General features: G+C 37.5%; 1 protein-coding gene across 1 annotated transcript in view; it reads right to left on the bottom strand.

Moving 5' to 3' along the window:
* Window positions 1–19,521, bottom strand: part of BABAM2 (BRISC and BRCA1 A complex member 2) — a 454,460-nt gene that overhangs the window by 412,375 nt on the left and 22,564 nt on the right. The window lies entirely within an intron of this gene.

Below are 19,521 nucleotides of genomic sequence, written 5' to 3'. Positions count from 1 at the left end.
TAACTTACATCTGTAGCAGAGCACAATGCACTGCACTCAGTTTCAGATAAAATGCAAATCTAAAAGGGGGGTGAGTTAGTCACCCAGGTCTCAACAGCTTGTTTTTTTTTTAATCTATTACTTCACAAAGTTATACAATACTCTTTGTTCTTTACAGAGGTTTACTTTGTAAGATATTTCTCATAATCTTCTGAGTCATAACTTCAACTGCATAACAGCAGTATTGGCTTCATAAATTTATAAAATATTAATATGAAGTCAGTTAAGGAAGTTGTAAGTCTTCATTTAGTCAAAAAAAAAGCAAGGTTTTTAATTTGTAAAGAAGGCTAATTTTCATTCATAATTCCAAAACTGCCTATGAAACATTTCTGAAAAAGAACCTATAAAAGTAGTTTAAGGAATGGAAGCATTGTTAGAACAAATGTACAACTTTCCGAGATGGCCACTTTGAAAGGCAACAGTCATTTGAAACTAAATTTGAGAAGTGCTGGCTCGAAGAAAAACTAACTCAGACCTCAGATTAACTATTACTTTTTCCCAAAACTATTTGAATGTGAAAGAGAAAAGAAGCAGACAGAAACTTTAATGTATTTAACATAAATCACTAGATTGATTATTCCTCTTTATCTTTAGGGGCCAATAAAAATATTAGTTTATAGGGCTTCCCTGGTGGCACAGTGGTTGAGAGTCTGCCTGCCCATGCAGGGGACATGGGTTCGTGCCCCGGTCCGGGAGGATCCCACATGCCGCGGAGCGGCTGGGCCCGTGAGCCATGGCTGCTGAGCCTGTGCGTCCGGAACCTGTGCTCTGCAACGGGAGAGGCCACAACAGTGAGAGGCTCACGTATCACAAAAAAAAAAAAAAAAAAAAAAATTAGTTTATAAACTAAACAAAATTGCAGTAGTCATTGCAGAGTAATCTACTTTAATTTTTTACAGGTTTTAAGAACACAGTCTCCTTTACCTTTCAATATAAAAAATTCTTCAGGGCACATTTTATTAAAGGTACTAAAATATTTCTCTTATAATATAATCTTTTCTAGCCCACAACACAGTAGTTCTTTGAAAACACTTATGGAAAACACATAAATTTTCGCATTATAAAATACAAAGGGACAGAAATGACCCTATAAGCAACACTAAGAATTTTTTCTCTTATATTCAACCAGCAATGTTTTTAAATGATTTTTTTTAAAATATTCAATCAAGTGTCTTTTGGGGTCTTGAAGATCATCAAATTACCTACACCTCTTAATGACTGAAGTTATTAATAGTACAGGAAATCCTCAGGATTAATCTGATTCTGGTTTGTTTGAATCACTCATCCTTTCTCAATGTGAATTAAGTTTCTAAATTCTTCCATTCACGGTGGGGCCACACTTCATATTGTTCACTTTATGCCTTAACCACAGCCAGGAGAGTGTTTCTGTACTCTGCTTCTTCACCTTCCTCCCTTCCTACTTGAAGGGCTGGTTCCAGCCACCTCAGGGTGTAAAAAAATACATTTCTCCACCTGCGTGATTCACTCACTGATTCTTTTCACTTAGATAAGATTTACTGAACATTGTTCTATGAGTTAGGAATACAGGGTGGACAAGACAGACAAGAGCTACAGTCTCACGATAATTAAATTCTAGCGAGGGACGGAGATCTAGCAAGGGATGGAGAAATTATTTTAAAAAAAAAAAGAGACAAACACACAAAGATGGTTTAAGATTGCTAAATGTGATGAAGAAAATAAAACAGCGAGCTGCAATAAAACAGGAGCCACATTACATTGGAAGACTGGGGAAGACCCCTGGAGGAGGTGAAATCCGAAACCTGAATAACGCGAAGGGGTCAACCATGAAAGCTCTGGGGAAGAGCGTTCCAGCTAGAGGAAACAGCTGGTGCAAAGGCGTGAAGGCAGGAACAAGTTTGATATTTCTGGGGGAAGGAATCTTGCTAAGTCTGGGCAATGCGGCTAGAGCAGAGTGACTGAGAGAGAAAACAGCAAAAGATTAGGACAAGAGATTAAGCAAGGGACAGACCACGCAGAGCCTTGGAAGTGGTGGCAGTTGACTCAGGTTTTACTCTAAGCACAAAGAAAGGTTTTAGGAAGAGTAATATTATCTGATTCTAAGCTTTTAAAAGATTATCCAGTATACTGTATGGAAAACGGAACTGTAAAGAGGCAAAACGGAAACGAGGAGACCAGAAATGAGTCCATTTCAGGCCAAGAATGACGCTAGGTACCTGGATGAGGGAAACAGCAGTGGCAAGGGAGACAAGAAGATTTATTCAACAGGGACAACTAGCAGAGAAGCTCACGTTCAGGGAGAAGGGAAGTCAAGAGCTGGTAGTGTGAGATGACAGCCAAATCTCACATGGACACAGAGGCAGATACATGGGTGGGCCAGCCAATCTATACAGGCCACTAACACAGCACGAAAAAGAAGAAAAGATAGAAGAAAAATTCACCTTAGAAGAGTCCTGTTGTTGGAAAGATCACTTACTTGAAGTGGGGATGGTGTCAGGGGTAATACTCCTCAAACAGGAGTATAAACAGGTTATGTCACTAACCTCCAGTGAACTGTAGATCTGTTTTGCTGAGAGGTATACACAAATTTGGGGCCAAGAACTGAACTGTTCAAGGGAACAAAGGCAAGAAAGGCTAAGCTGGTCTCTCTCTCCTAAAAAGTAGTCAGCTTCTCCTCCAATTAAATACTGAGAAAATTATTTAAAATATCTTGTTATGCTCTGTCTTTCATATTACTTAGGATAAATAGCTTTACGGGAAACAAACCAATGTCATGTTACCTAAAGGTTCTTTTAAGATTAAACTAAAATGTTTCCCCTTTTTAAATTACCTCTGTCTAAAACTGGTTTTGGATGGACTTCCCTGGTGGCACAGTGGTTAAGAATCCACCTGCCAATGTAGGAGACACGGGTTCGAGCCCTGGTCTGGGAAGATCCCACATGCCGCGGAGCAACAAAGCCCGTGTGTCACAACTACTGAGCCTGTGCTCTAGAGCCTGTGAGCCACAACTACTGACCCCGTGTGCCACAACTACTGAAGCCCAAGAGCCTAGAGCCCGTGCTCCGTGACAAGAGAAGCCACCACAATGAGAAGCCCGCGCACCGCAGAGCAAAGTAGCCCCCGCTCACCGCAAGTAGAGAAAGCCCATGAGCAGCAACGAAGACCCAATGCAGCTAAAAGTAAATAAATAAAATAAACAAATTTATTTAAAAAACATAAAAAAATAAAAGTGGTTTTGATCATGCTACTTAATATACCATGAAATTTCAAATCACACTCAAAGAGTGTTTTTCTGTTAATCAAAAAAGGGCATGGGTTAAAAAATACTGAAAACCACATATGGATAGTATGGCTCCATGTACAGAAAAGATAGATCCATGTGTGTGTATGTCTATGTACATAACAGATTTCAAAAGGACCGTCACCAAAATGTAGCAGGATTTGGGGTGATTTTTAGAATGTTCTTCAACTACCTTTCTGCATTGTTTTGATTAATAATGAACATGAACTATTCTACAATTATATAAATATTTTAAAGCCAAATACGTTCTTGTTATATTTGTCTCAGGAAACTTGGCTATGATGGCTTGATTTACCTTTTTCTTCTAAAGTGCTTCACTCCTTTTCAAAAAGAAAGAAGGCAGGATGATCTACCTATAAAGAGTCTTCAGGTAAAGTATATGAAAGTCTTTATATTGTGATATCACAAAATTTCACATTTCTAATATTTATTATCTCTCACAGTTTCTTATGTGGCAGGGTTTAGGAATGGCTTGGCAGGGCAGTTCTGGTGTAAGGCCTCCCATGAAGCTGCAGTCAAATGCAGTTACAGAGAACTAATACAGTGGGAAAGTTCATTCTCCTAGAAAGGCATTTCCTTACACAAGTATGAAAATGCTAGTAAATAAAAAGCTATCAACTTCATTAAAATTATATTTGTATAATGGCAACTTGTCCTAACACACAGTTAGATCTAAGGTTTAAAAAACCAATATTCCAAACTGAGTATCTTTTAATAGTAAAATAATTTTTAAATGACTTAGAAATTGCAGACAATTTAAATGTAATTTCAAATTTGTCTCTCAACTGTATTTTTTGTTTGTTTATTTTTTTTTTTTTAATTTTATTTTTTTGCCACACCAAGCAGAGGCTTGTGGGATCTTAGTTCCCTGATCAGGGATTGAACCCACGCCCTCAGCAATGAAAGCACAGAGTCCTAACCACTAGACCGCCAGGGAATTCCCTCTCAACTATACTTCTTGAGTGCTTACTATAGGTCAGGCAGTGTGCTGGGCGCTGGGAATACAGCAGGGACAAGAACAAAACACATATCTTGGCATTATAACATAAAAAGGATTTTTGGATGAACTATGCTCTAAAAATATATCTTTCACTAAATTCTAATTATCTCAATATACTGGGGACTCAAGATTTTAAAGTTTAACGTGTGGGAGAACAAAGTGGGTCGAGTTCCCTTTTAAAAAGATTATGCAAGTGGGAATTCTCAAGTGGGGATTCAGGTTAACAACAAATCAGGCAGTTTACTCTGGTTCTTTATTACAGAAATTGCAGCTAACCATTGGCACGTTGAAATGCTAAGCATAATAACCTTCTTATACTCTTATTCCTATGATCTCTTATTTTACATCTAATCACAACTCTCAATATTATTATTGATCTATTTTCTAATTGTGGTTTGTTTTTCCTACCAGATCTAAGATTCTTGGTGCCAAGAACTGCTTTACAGTTTTAAAAATGTCTTAGTACAGCATCTAGCACAGTGCTAAGCAGCCAGCACTGATGAAATTTTACTGTATGATTGTAATCAACAGCTAAACTCAAAAACTGTCATTTTACAGATGACAACAGATTAGAAACCACTTCCACTTCTGGCCATATCTTAGTCTCCTGGGCCTAAGCATCTTTCCTTTTTTTCTTTTTTTTTTAATTTTTATTTATTTATTTTTGGCTGCATCGGGTCTTCATTGCTGCGCGCAGGCTTTCTCTAGTTGTGGCGAGCGGGGGCTAATAATCTTCATTGCAGTGCACGGGCTTCTCATTTCAGTGGCTTCTCTTGTTGCGGAGAACAGGCGCGTGGGCTTCAGTAGTTGCAGCTCACAGGCTCTAGAGCGCAGGCTCAGTAGTTGTGGTGCATGGGCTTAGTGGCTCCATGGCACGTGGGATCTTCCCGGACGAGGGATCAAACCTGTGTCCCCTGCACTGGCAGGAAGATTTTTATCCACTGCGCCCCCAGGGAAGCACAAGCCTAAGCATCTTTAAATCATCTTTAAATCTCTAGACTCCAGCAGCACTGGTGTCCAGAACGTGGCTACTCCACCGACTATGTATGGAGATAAAGGTTTGCTGAATGAAAGGTTTGCATAAGACTTGATTCCCGGTCTAGTGCTCTTTTCCTGACAAAAACTGATGATTTAACTGGAATTGGGAAGGCGCTCTCATCCTCACCTCTGAGAAAGCTAAAAGTGTCACTAATTGTGGAAGGTCCTCCCTTTGAAGAGTTGTACATGTAACTCAGAATTTAAACTTAAAGTCATTACCTAAAATTACTCTATTTTCACAATAAATAATAATAACAACAACAGCTAACATTTGTTGGGCATTTACTATGTGGCGAGCACTGTTCTAAGATCTTTAATTAGATTAAACTATTTAAGCCCACGGCAACCTTCAGAAATAGATGTTATTATCATCTCCATTTTACAGATGAGGAAACTGAGGCATACAGAAAACATGCAACTTGCTAGTAAGTGACAGAGCTGGGATCCAAGCCCAGGATGTCCAGCTCCAGGGCCCATTTTCTTAATCACCAAACTAAATCATCTCTCAATAATTAAAGGGGAAACCATCAGACTTACTGGAAAATGTGAATTATAACTCTTTTCAACAAATGTGTTTTTATTAAGTACTTATAATAATGGAAAGTAAAAGCTGACAATAAGTTGCCAAAAAGTGTTCAACCACATGTGCTTTAATGAAAAGAAAATGATTTCTCAGTAATAAGAACTGTATACACGTAAATCAATGATGCAAAAGAGGGAACAAGGCCCTTATAACTTGATTAAATAGGCGCTACAGTGTTAACACTTGATTTATTCAGCAAACTCTTTAAATAAATAGTGAAACATAAATTTGGATTTGAATCCTCTTTAAATTATTACTTGTTCCTAATTACTGAGATCGAACTCAAATTAGTAGAGTTTCACTCTAAAGAGGAAAAGGTAGGCAATTTCACAACACTTTATATGTGAGTGACAACCAAGAATTAATCTTGATTAACAAAGTTATATGAAGATATTCTACAACATTTAAGACATCAGCATTTTTTAAGACAATGCAAAATATATGCTTTCTAGTTTAATGCTAAAGCTATTATTTGACATACTTTCTGGAAAAAATAATGACAAACCATTTCTATTCTTCAAGCCACCTAAAAAGAACAAAGTAGATGAGTCTAGGGTTCCTTCCCTGAGTCTACGTCAGTTTCCTTTACCCTGACTATTAATTCACCATTTGGCATGTTCTCCTACAGAGCTTCCTGTTTTCTTGATAATGACGTTTGTGCTTAACCAACAATATTTAACAGCAGCTAAGAAGGAAGTCTTCAGCTTTGGCAACCTAAAATAACAGGTGAGTATAAAGAAAAAACAGGCTCAAAGACCAATAACTGCATTTTAAATAACTATTAAGTTATAAATTAGAGTGAATTATTGTTAGTTGATATTCAGCATATTTCCATTTTACAGAATTAATTTATTTTCTCTGAACTAAATCTAACATCAATAATTCCACTCAGACTAAATCAGTTTCAAAATTATCACGGTTTCTAGACTGAAACTCAGCAGTAAAGAAGCTAGAAGACGGAAGTAGGATATCTTAACAGCTATCTAAATAATCTATAAAATGGGCATTTTATCTGTGAAGGCATCTGAACCTCTGATTCACAGAATCTTTCACCCTGTCTTGGAAGGGAATTATGGTCCATCTAAGTTGACTATATCAAAACCCACTAGGTCAAGTCTTAGCCCTTTCTACAAGAAGACTCATGAATTAAAACTGGTAAAAGAAGGCAGGAAAATCACACTGAAGTAGATGTTTTTTTAGATCAGGGGTTCCCAACCCCCAGGCTGTGGACCAGTACTGGCCTCACAGCAGGAGGTGAGCAGTGGGTGAGCGAGAGAAGCTTTATTTGCTGCTCCCCATAGCTTGCATTACCACCTGAACCATCCCCCCTCCCCCGTCAGTGGAAAAACTGTCTTCCATGAATCTGGTCCCTGGTGCCAAAAAGGTTGGGGACCGCTGTTTTAGATCATTATCCCGGAGAATGGAACTACCTACTTGATGACATATGATGTTCCTGATATACCAAATACGTCCTCTACATCTCTAAAGCCTAAAATCTATTTCTGGGCCCTACTAGAAAGTGATAGATTTAATTCTTAGCATAGGAATCCAAAATGCCATTACCAGAAAAAGTGAGTCAGCCCAGAATGTTTTAAAAATTATAAAATTAAAATATTCAAAAATATGTGTTTGCCAGTTCATGTGGCATCAACTGTTATTCTCAGTTTCCATGCTATATCTCCATTTATAAATGAGAGATTTCAACTCTACTTTAGAGTAGGGAGTATTTTTAAATCTTAGTAGGTGTTCTTATAGCAAAAATGTGGTTTAAATTGCAATATGATTTCAGTAGGAATGATGGGCTCAAATACTATTTTTAGCAGTTAACTAGGAGGGGGGAATCCTTTAACTTTCTGAGATAGATGCTTAGCTCATTACTGTCCAACCTTTCTTCTTTTCTAATATGTGCATTTAATTCACTCTGCTAACAGAATAAAAAAGAAAATTAAGAGGATTATCTCAATAAGTGAAGGATAAGTGTTTGATAAAACTAAATATCCATTTATGATTTTTAAAACTCTTTGAAAACAAGGACCAAAAAAAGAAACTTCTGGGGCTTCCCTGGTGGCACAGTGGTTAAGAATACACCTGCCAATGCAGGGGACACAGGTTCAAGCCCTGGCCCGGGAAGATCCCACATGCTGTGGAGCAACTAAGCCCGTGCGCCACAACTATTGAGCCTACGCTCTAGAGCCTAAGAGCCACAACTACTGAGCCTGTGTGCCACAATTACTGAAGCCCGCGTGCCTAGAGCCCATGCTCTGCAGCAAAAGAAGCCACTGCAATGAGGAGCCTGTGCACCGCAATGAAGAGTAGCTCCTGCTCGCTGCAACTAAAGAAAGCCCACGTGCAGCAACGAAGACCCAATGCAGACAAAAATAAAAATAAATAAAATAAATAAATTTTTAAAAAAAGAAACTTCCTTAATATGATAAAGGCCATCTACCAAAAACCTACAGCAACATCATACTTAGTAACAAAACGTTAAATTTTTCCCTTTGAGATAGAGAATGAGACAAGGATATCCCTTCTTACTACTTTTACTTAACATTGTACTGGAGATCCTGGCTAGTACACAGTATGTAGCATGGGGAAATAAGGGTATAAATATTGGAAAGGAAGAAATAAAACTATACTTATTTGCAGATAATATGACTGCATGTAGAAAGCTTTTAAAATCTTCATCTGCATCATTGGAAATAATGTGAGTTTAGTAAAGTTGCTAGACAAAGAACATACAACAAAAATCAACTGTATACTGTATATGTACATCTATATACCATCAACAATCAGTTAAAAAATAAATACTTTTAGAAAGATGCCATCGAAAATAACATCAGGGCTTCCCTGGTGGCGCAGTGGTTGGGAGTCCGCCTGCCGATGCAGGGGACACGGGTTCGTGCCCCGATCCCGGAAGATCCCACATGCCGCGGAGCGGCCGGGCCCGCGAGCCATGGCCGCGGAGCCTGTGTGTCCGGAGCCTGTGCTCCGCAACGGGAGAGGCCACAGCGGTGAGAGGCCCGCGTACAGCAAAAAAAAAAAAAAAAAAAAAAAAAAAAAAAAAAAAAAAAAAAAGAAAATAACATCAATCAAATACATAGAAACAAATGTCACAAAAGATGCACAAGAACACTATTTAGAAAGCTATTATTAAGAAGAAAATAAACAAAAAATGAACACAGATATCGTGTTAACAGATTAAAAGAAACATAATGACAAGATGATAGTTCTCCTTAGGTTGATCTGAAACCTGAAAGGCATATTCTAAATGGAATGTTAAGAACCAAGAATAGACCAGATTCTCTTGAAGAAGAAAAATTGAGAGAATTATTTACAATAACCAAAAGGTGGAAGCAACCCAAGTATCCACTGACTGATGAATGGATAAACAAAATGTAGTATATACATATAATGGAATGTTATTCAATAGCCTTAAAAGAAAGGAAATTTTGGTACTTCCCTGGTGGTCTAGTGGTTAAGAATCTGCCTTCCAATGCAGAGGGTTTCAAACCCTGGTCAGGGAACTAAGATCTCACATGCCACGGGGCAACTGAGCCCTCGTGCCACAACTAGAGAGTCTGCGTGCCACAACTACTGAGCCCACATGCTCTGAATCCCACACACCACAACTAGAGAGAAGCCTGTGCGCCACAACAAAGAGCCTGCCCACCGCAACGAAAGATCCCGCGTGCCACAACTAAGACCTGATGCAGCCAAAATCAATCAATCAATAAAAAGGAAGGAAATTTTGACATATGCTACAACATGGATAAACCTTGAAGATATTACACTAAGTGAAATAAGCCAGTCACAAAAGGACAAATACTGTATGATTCCATTTATATGAGGTACCTAGAGTAGTCAAATTCAAAAAGACAGAAAATAGAATGATGGGTGCCAGGGGCAGAGGGGAAAGGAGAAATAGTGTTTACTGGGTACAGAGTTTGTTTTGCAAGATGAAAGAGTTCTAGAGATGGATGGTGATAATGACTGCACAACAATCTGAATATACTTAATGCCACTGAACTGTAAACTTAGAAATGGATAAATAGTAAATTTTATGTTATATTTTACCACAATAAGGAAAAAAACTCAGTAGGAGAACTTGCTCTATTGGATATCAAAAATTACTATAAATCATTAAAATAATGACATTGGTACAAAGAGAGACAAATAGAACAGTGGAACAGAATAGAGAGTCCAGAGAAAGATCCTCACATATCTGGACAGTTGATTTATGACAAAGGCATCTTTACACAGAAGTAAGGAAAGGAAACTGTTTTCAATAAATGGTGCTGGGTCAACTGGATATACTTACAGTGAAAAATATGAAACCTGATCCCTATCCTTGTAATATTCCACAAAAATCAAGTCTAAGTGGATTGACGCTCTGAATGTAAACAGTGAAGAAAAATATTTTTAGAAGATAATTTGGGATGGAGAGAGATAATGTAAGAATATCTTCAAGAACTTGGGGTGAACAAAAATTCCCCAAAAGCACTAACTATAGGGGAAAAGATGGGTAAATAGGATCACCTTAATATTAGATCTCCTGTTCATCAAAAAACACCATTAAGGGAGTGAAAGACAAGCCACAGAGTGAGAGATGATATCTGAAACATATAAAATTGATTAAGGGCTCATATCCAGACCATATAAAGAACTCCTGTAGTGTTAATAAGAAAAAGATAACTAAGTTAGCAGACTCAAAGGAGCACTTCATAAAAGGAGATCCTGGTGGCGCAGTGGTTGAGAGTCCGCCTGCCGATGCAGGGGACACGGGTTCGTGCCCTGGTCCAGGAAGATCCCACATGCCGTGGAGCGGCTAGGCCCATGAGCCATGGCCGCTGAGTCTGCGCGTCTGGAGCCTGTGCTCCGCAACGGGAGAGGCCACAACAGTGAGAGGCCCGCATACCACCAAAAAAAAAAAAAAAAAAAAAGGAGATCCAAATGGTCAATAAACATGAAAAAGTGCTTATGCAAGTTAACATTTTCCTTTCCCATAATACTAAATCATTTTGAAACAGCTGTTTTCATGATCTTCATCTCTTTTTTAATTGAATTTTTCTTAACTCTTATGGAAACATTTCCAAAAATTTGTGATTGAGGATACACATTTCTTTACTCCAAATCAATTTATAAGTATTTGTTGAACATTATTACTAAGATGACTATATAAAGTGTTACACCTAACAGGTCAATGGTCCATAGTCTGTCTTCAAGTGAGTATGTAAGACAATGCACTAGGATGCAGGAAGAAAAACTTAGAGGAAAAGAGTGTGTGTGTGTGTGTGTGTGTGTGTGTATGCATATATATGTATATGTGTGTATGCATATATATGTATATGTATGTGTGTGTGTATATATATATGGACAGAGAGAGAGAAATTAATCCTTACCAATATATAATATACAGATTGACCCTGGCACTCTCTTTCAGTTCCCATGTAGTTGTTCACATGCCCTGAGTTTAAAAAGATTACTTTTTCAGGTATGACAAGTGAAAATACCATATTAAAATTATGTAAATTATGTTTACAGTAGTGCTTATTTCATTTTATATCATTTTTTAAATTTTTATTTTATATTGGAGTATAGTTGATTAACAATGTTGTGCTAGTTTCAGGTGTACAGCAAAGTGATTCAGTTATACATATATATATATCTTTTTTCAGATTCTTTCCCATATAGGTTATTACAGAATACTGAGTAGAGTTGCCTGTGCTATACAGTAGGTCCTTGTTGATTATCTACTTTATATACAGTAATAGTGTGTATATCATTCTTTTTAATATATGTCATATATGTTTTATAATATACTAGTATGTTTTATAATTAAATAAATATGCATGTATTAGGGGTTCATAATCAAATTATTTGAGGTACATAATCAAAAAAGATCACTGCTATAAGAGTTACAGAAAGGAGTCTCTATTCTCAAGAACCTTGAACTGTAATCAGAAGACAAAAATCAAACCTGTGAAAGTCAAACAAGGCACAATTTAAATAACAATTCAAGGCAACAATAGATACAAGTCACGAAGCAATTAACATGATTAATTGCCAAATTAGTGGTTAAAGAAAATAAGCACAATAGGAGTTGAGAGAGCAGAGAAACCACTTTCAGCAGGTAGTCAAGGAAGGTTCACTGGAATGCGGGCTCTAAGAATTAATTGGATCTGATCAAGAGAGAGGAAGGAAAAATAAGTACCTGCAAGTGTCCTTAAATAGGGCAAAACCAAGGAGACAGATGCTCTGCTAAAACAAAAGCTCTATAATAAACTAGAGTACATTAAACCTTGGATCCCTTAGTGCTCAGCAGCCTACCTGGTGGCACACAGGAGGCACCTGAAAACTACTGCATATATAGTACAGGTGAGCAAGTGGAGCTGGAGAGGACAAGTGTACCCCAAGGTCATATCAAAGTTGAAACAAATTACATAAATGTCCTGGACGGATTCCTATTCCAACTGTGGGAATGCTGGTGATTCTTACATTAAAAAATATTATAGAAATCCCCAGGGACAAGGCCAACTTACGTACTATTTTTTACAATTAATGTACAACATAATTTTAGAAAAAGCAATTTTTATATCAAATAATTTGTTCAATAAAAATATTCCTGTAACAGTTTTAGGCCACCATTTTCATTCCTTGACCCCAAACATGACCTAAATGGATGTATTCCCTATTCTCTGAACTCTGCTTTATATTTTATACCATTTATAACCTATATGCTAAATCCCAATCTCAATTCCTGCTCCTTACAGGAAAGGACTGGAGAGTATTTATCTTGGCATGCTCCAGTGGCTCACGTTCTCAAGGGAATGAACTAGCAGAGCTCTGATCTTTCTCTTACTGATTTTCATGATATATGTTTTATTTGTTTGTATCTCCACAGTGCCTCACACTTACTAGGTGTTCAGTATATTACTTCTTATAAAAAATAAATTTGAACACTTCTATATTTAAAATAGATAACCAACAAGAACCTACTGTATAGCACAGGGAACTCTGCTCAATATTCTGTAATAATCCAAATGGGAAAAGAATTTGAAAAAGAATACATACATGTATATGTATAACTGAATCACTCTGCTGTACAACTGAAACTAACACAACATTGTTAATCAACTATACTCCAGTATAAAATAAAAATTTAAATAAATAAATAAATTTGAGTGAACATGAACAGTGCAAAGGCAGGGTACAGAAAAGAATAAATGGAAAACTGGTAGGGGACAGGGGAGGACAGAGAGAAGAAAAAAAAACAAGAAAAAGTAGAAGAGTGAACTGCAGTGGAAACAGACAACAAGGTGGAGGTAAAAATGGAGAAGGGGAGAGAGAATGGGAGAGCGGAGGGAAGAGGGAGAGTTAATAGATTCTGAAGCGTCATTAAAGGATTCCCTTTCCTGTTGGTGAGAGGTGCTTTCCAAAGATGAAAGAAGTTTTTTAAATTCTCAAATTCTTCTCTTTAAGTGATTATGAAAAAACTTAGCATCTGCTATATGAGCATATCTGGAACTACAAGATAATGGGACAGATGTGCCATCCCCGGATTTTAGGTGTAGGTGGTTTTAGAGGATTTTTTTCTTAGATTGCCATTTGAGATACAATTGTTATACACTATGAATTTTAAAGCCTCATGCAGGTTAAATAATCGGTCTCTTCCTTGGTTTCCTCATCTGTAAAATGGGGATGATAATCACACTCCATGGAGCTGTTATGAGGATCCACTGACTTGATACATATAAAGTGCTTAGAACAGGGCCTGGCACAGAGTATGTAATTACTGTTAGGAGTATTCAAAAGCACAAATTGCAAAACCAGATATATGGAGAAGGAAAGTCTATCTCAAACACTGTATTCATTAAAGACTTAATTTTGCTTGGGTAATAATTTTCAGAATTTAAAGCAAACAAACAAAAATCTTCAATTGACCCCCTCACCTCATTACTATGCCTTCTTTATTCCACAGACAAAAATTATCAGAGGGGGTCCCATCGTGCAGAGATTGAATCAGAGCAGTAAAATGATTTTCCCAGGTCCCAAGTCAAATCTAATGGAGCCCAGGATGCCCCTCATGTTGCACAGCAGGACCCACAGGGGAACAAAGAGAAGAATATCAGCTGGAGGATCTAAGTGGTGGCAGAGCCAGAAGAGAACAGAAGGAGCCATCAGAGAAAAGCAAGGAGGGGAAGCCTCTAGTCTAGACCAGTAAGAAACTTATATATCACCACTTTATACCACCACTCACTACACACACATGCGCTGAGTATATACGTACATATATGGGTACGTGTGTATACACGAGTGTCTATGTGTCTATATATACAAATTGAAACATTTTTCTGTAATACTTAGCTCTACTACATGAGATGCACTGATACTTTTTATTCAATTCTATCCTATTTCATATTTTTTTAATGTGGATCGAGACCCACTAAAATGATTTTATAACACACCAATGGGTTACAACCTGCCAGTGGTTTGCAACACAAAGCTCTGTCCAACACAACCTCAGAGAATATAACTTCCAGAAAAATGAAGATAACAGTACTGTACTCCACACTGGTTAAAACCATCCCTCAAACACGTCATTCAGCTCTAGGTATTACACTTTGAGAAGGAGAGAGACTAACTGGATCACATTCAGAAAAGCCAACAAGAATGGTAAAAGGACACAAATCACATGGTATAAGCAAAGGCTACGTGTCAGGCTGCAGAAGAGAAAAAGACAAAACAGGGCAGCTACCTTCATTTAGGTGAAGTGCTGTCGCATCAAGGACTGATTGTTTGTTCCATACTGTGTCAAGATGTAGAAGTGACACAAAAGCACTTCCTAACAGCACAGCTGCCCGATAAGTGGCCTTGGGACTCATGGAGTTTCCCGGTGACTGGAGATATTAAGGCACAGCCTAGACAGGCGCTTAGCACGGAAGCATTAGAAGGGGCTAATATATCACATGGTGGTTGTTAGGGTTTAATGCCTTCCGATCCTGAAATTCTACTAACTCTAGACTAGATTAAGACAATATTATACTATAACACGACTTAAAAAGCCAACACCAGTTCTTTATTAAGTTTTTATAAAGAAATGAATTCTACCATGAACTACATTAAGCAATCTGAAATGGCAAATGTTGACATTTTAACAAAAAACAATATAATAAAAATTGACTTAATGTGCCCAGCCCAGTCAATAAAAATCATCAGTTTCGACAGAAAAACTGAAATGCCACCCAAGTCACTGGCATAGTGTTAAGATGTTTATCAACTTAGAAAATATAAATCCATATATAGCTTTAACAAGCAAATAGCAAAAAATGTTTGATTTTTTTTTTTGGTGGGGGTGGGGTGCCGTGCTGCACAGCATACAGGATCTTAGTTCCCCCACAAGGGCTCAAACCCGCGCCCCCTGCAGTGGAAGCGCAGAGTCCTAACCACTGGGCCGCCAGGGAAGTCCTAAAATATTTGATCTTTAAAATGCGCAGGAATAAAGGAAGAAGGTTTCCCCAAAAAAGATGATATTGTAAACATTCTCTCCTTACTCAACAGTCATGCTTCTTTGGCCTATATGTAGAATACATAAACAAAGTAATGATGCTCTGTCTGAATTTTTACTGAACAAACTAACTCAAAGTTTTGAGAGAAGTCTTCATTCTTATAACCTTCTACCATATTTGTTCTACTGTATTTGTTTCAAAAGAAAAAGAAACCAGTATCTCAGATTATCCAATGTGTAGCTAGGAATTACTTTAGCTAGGAATTACTTATCACTAATGTACTACACTGTCCCACCCCTCAGATAGAATTCTCAAAAAGGCCAACTCCGGGACTGTCAGAATGTAGAAATCCTCCGAATAGTGACACTCAAAGTGGGGCCCATGGACCAGTACTAGACTATAAACTATTACTAATCCATGATGAGACGAGCACAGATACTGAGAGTAAGAATTTAGAAACTTCTAGAGCAATTTATAAGAGTAGTTTTAATTTTGATGAATCTAATATAAAGAAGAATCTAATATAAATATTTCATTTTTCTAGTAATTCTTTCTTATTATATTTTAGAAAAGTATCAGTTGGTGACAGACTGGGCGTTTTTTAAAACACTAGTCCTTCACCAAGGACAGTTTGAGAAACATTTATCTAAATATCCTTTAAATGCTGAAGGTCCTTGACCATAAAGATAAACTGCTTTACTGTGATGTCCCCCAATCTCTCTATTCATTTTGGTTTTCCCACTACAGTAACAAACACTATTTACTCCTTGCCAAGTGTTCTTTTGATATCCCTGCTAAGCTGACAGTAATATCAATATAGCTCACTGCTTAAAATTTATCATTGGATTATCTATCTGCCTGCTACTTCATTTGCATTCAGATGTAGCTCCAACATGTTCTTGGATTCATTCCTTTTAAGAAGATATTAACTAGGGCTTCCCTGGTGGCGCAGTGGTTGAGAGTCCGCCTGCCGGGTTCGTGCCCCGGTCCGGGAAGATCCCACATGCCGCGGAGCGGCTGGGCCCGTGAGCCATGGCCGCTGAGCCTGTGCGTCCAGAGCCTGTGCTCCGCAACAGGAGAGGCCACAACAGTGAGAGGCCCGCGTACCGCAAAAAAAAAAAAAAAAATTAACTAATTTGATGATCCAGTTTGGAGGGGTCACCCAATCTTATAATATGACTGCTGGCATAATCTGTGGCAGTAAGTCATAATTTTTTAGAAAGTCTAAAGATAGTATAGCTCAGTTCTAAATCCTAGGCCTCCACACCTAAAATAGTGGCCTGCTGCGTCCTGAACTCATGATTAAAGACCTGATATCTCTGCAATTCTGCCAATCTACCTGGACTCTCAATTCTCCATTTGAACTATTTGGTCCCCAGAATCCCTTCTGATTACACATTCTTTTATTTCTTACACAAATATGTACAAAGACGGATATAATAAATATATAGTAGTCCCCCCTTAAATGCAGTTTTCCTTTCCAAGATTTCAGTTACCAACGGTCAAAGTCTGAAAATATTACATGGGAAATTCCAGAAATAAACAGCTCATAAGTTTTAAGTTTCATGCCCTTTCTGAGACCTCGGGCTGTCCCGTCAGGAATCCCCAACCATGTCACAGTCTGTTCCTGACATCCAACTGCTGACATCATCAGGGCTCAGTGATCCAGGATCACCTGAAGCAGATGATCCTCCTCCTGACCAACCGTCAGGTCATTAGTAGCCTAACACTAAGTCACAATTCCTGTACCATTTACCTCACTTCACCTAATCATGTAGGCATTTGATCATCTCCCATCATCTTAAGAAGAAAAAGAGTACTTACAGTACAAGATATTTTGAAAGAGAGACCACAGTCACATAACTTTTTTACCATATATTGTTATAACTGTTCTATTTTATTACTGTTGCTGTTAATCTCTTACTGTGCTTAATTTATAAATTAAACTTTATCATAAGTAGATATGGAGCTCAGTACTACCTGTGGTTTCAAGCATCACTGGAGGTTCTTGGAACATATCTCCCATGGATAAAGGGGGACTAGTGTATTTATAAAAACCTGCCAATAACAAACAACTCCTAAAGACATTTTTATTATCCAAAAATATAATCAATACTACTCTCAGGAAAAATTAAATAAATACACAGGGCCGTGCTATAAGAAATTATTCCAGAATGCCAATAGTTACATACTTTTAGTTAAAATTTGCAACATCACTTAATCTTCCAACTGTCCAACAACTTGAATAATGGAAAAAAGCAAACAAAATATGAAGGAGTCGGAGAATTTAGGTCAAAGAATGAATCAATGACAGACAATAAAATAACTACATGTGTTTAACTTCTGCCCCAGTTCCAACTATGAAATTGTTTGGTCTTTAATTTGTAGACATCTACAAACTCTTGTCAAATTATCTACAACACTGAGAGCCAGCTCATTTGTAGTAACTTATTGCCTAGAAAATATTGTTATTTTAGACAGCTACTTTTTCTGAATGACTTCTAATACTGACCTCTTCCTGATGTTTAAGTTTTAGTCTCAACTGCCTAAGAAATTTCTGAAATCTATCCAGTAAATGGGTTTTCTTACTACCATATCTAAAGATATTTCACAAATGTAGATGGCCAAAACACCTGCTTCACAGTATACTATATTAATAAGTGATTCCTATCTTTTTCTGGCCAATGATTTCTTGAAAAATAAATAAATAATATCTGGTAGAGAAGACCTGGGATCCAGTCCTGTTCTCCACCACTTATCAGCTAAGTAACCCTGAATGAGTTGCTTAATCTCTCTGAGACACATGTCCTCACATGTTTTAAAAAAAAATTAAAGGGATGATTATAAAAACATTCCTCACAGATTTACTGAGGGCAAAAAAGAGCCAATGAAAAAGAGCTTTATACTATTCACAAATGCTAAATACATTTATTGCCCATTTCTTTATGGTAAAAAGATGATAGATAGATAGATAGGGAGACAGATAGGGAGACAGAAAGAGAGATACTGTCTATTTAGAGCTCTGAATCCACTGTTGGCCATGGTCAGTATGCACTATCCAATTCACAGTAAAATAAATTTTATATTCTTTCCCAGGAATGCTATTGAAAGTTCTGTCATTCCTACAATATAAAGTATATACTCACACAAAGAGTCCTGATGATAAACCTACGCCGTGAAGAGCACAAAGTGACAAAGATGCTCTCTTTTGAACTTCATTCTTCCTCAAGTCCGTTTCTTCAGTCTTCTATCCCAATGTCTGTGTTTTCTCCTAAAACTAATAAAAAGTTCCCCTGATGCTGTCTCATCCCACTGGGCTCCTACAGCAGAAACTGGTTTTAAGCCAGATCTACCTTTTTAAAATGAATTACACAAGTAAAAACCTTTCACTATAAAAAAAAATTATAATAATGTAGAAATCAAAGTACCAAGTATCCCTTCACGGCTCATACTCCTTCGCTCTCCCAAGTTAACCACTGAATTGAGGTTTTTAAATATCCTTCCAAACCTTCCTCCATACATTTAGATATACATATGTATACACGTATAGAAGACTTGTGTACACAGATACAGTCATACAACACCTGTTATACTGTAGATTGACACTTAACCTACTTGCCATTCAGTCCTGATCAACACTCCTCTAGTGGCACTTTGGCAATACAGACAATACTTCCCAGTGGTGGGTCACTGAGATCATTCCACTCACAGCACAGTTTCTTAGAGCTTCAACAAGTATTTACTGAGTGCCTACTTTGTGCCACATACAGGGTGTAAGGTCCTGAACAAAACAGGCATGGTGCCTGCCTTCATGGAGCTAAAAGTTTGGCGTAAGACACAGAACTAAGTAAATAATCGGCTGTGAACATAATTTCAAATGGCAGAAGTGCTAAAATAAGATGTTACAGGAGCAACCTAAATGGGAAAAGAATTTGAAAAAGAATAGATACATGTGTATGTATCACTGAATCACTTTGCTGTACACCTGAAACTAACACAACATTGTTGATCAGCTATACTCCAATATAAAATTAAAAGTTAAAAAAAAAATAAGATGTTACAGGAGAACACAACC

This window comes from Mesoplodon densirostris, chromosome 14 (assembly GCF_025265405.1).
Source record: "Mesoplodon densirostris isolate mMesDen1 chromosome 14, mMesDen1 primary haplotype, whole genome shotgun sequence".
Lineage (NCBI taxonomy): Eukaryota > Metazoa > Chordata > Mammalia > Artiodactyla > Ziphiidae > Mesoplodon > Mesoplodon densirostris.
The sequence above is the reverse complement of the archived record's forward strand: the minus strand, read 5'-3'. Positions and strand labels throughout refer to the sequence as shown.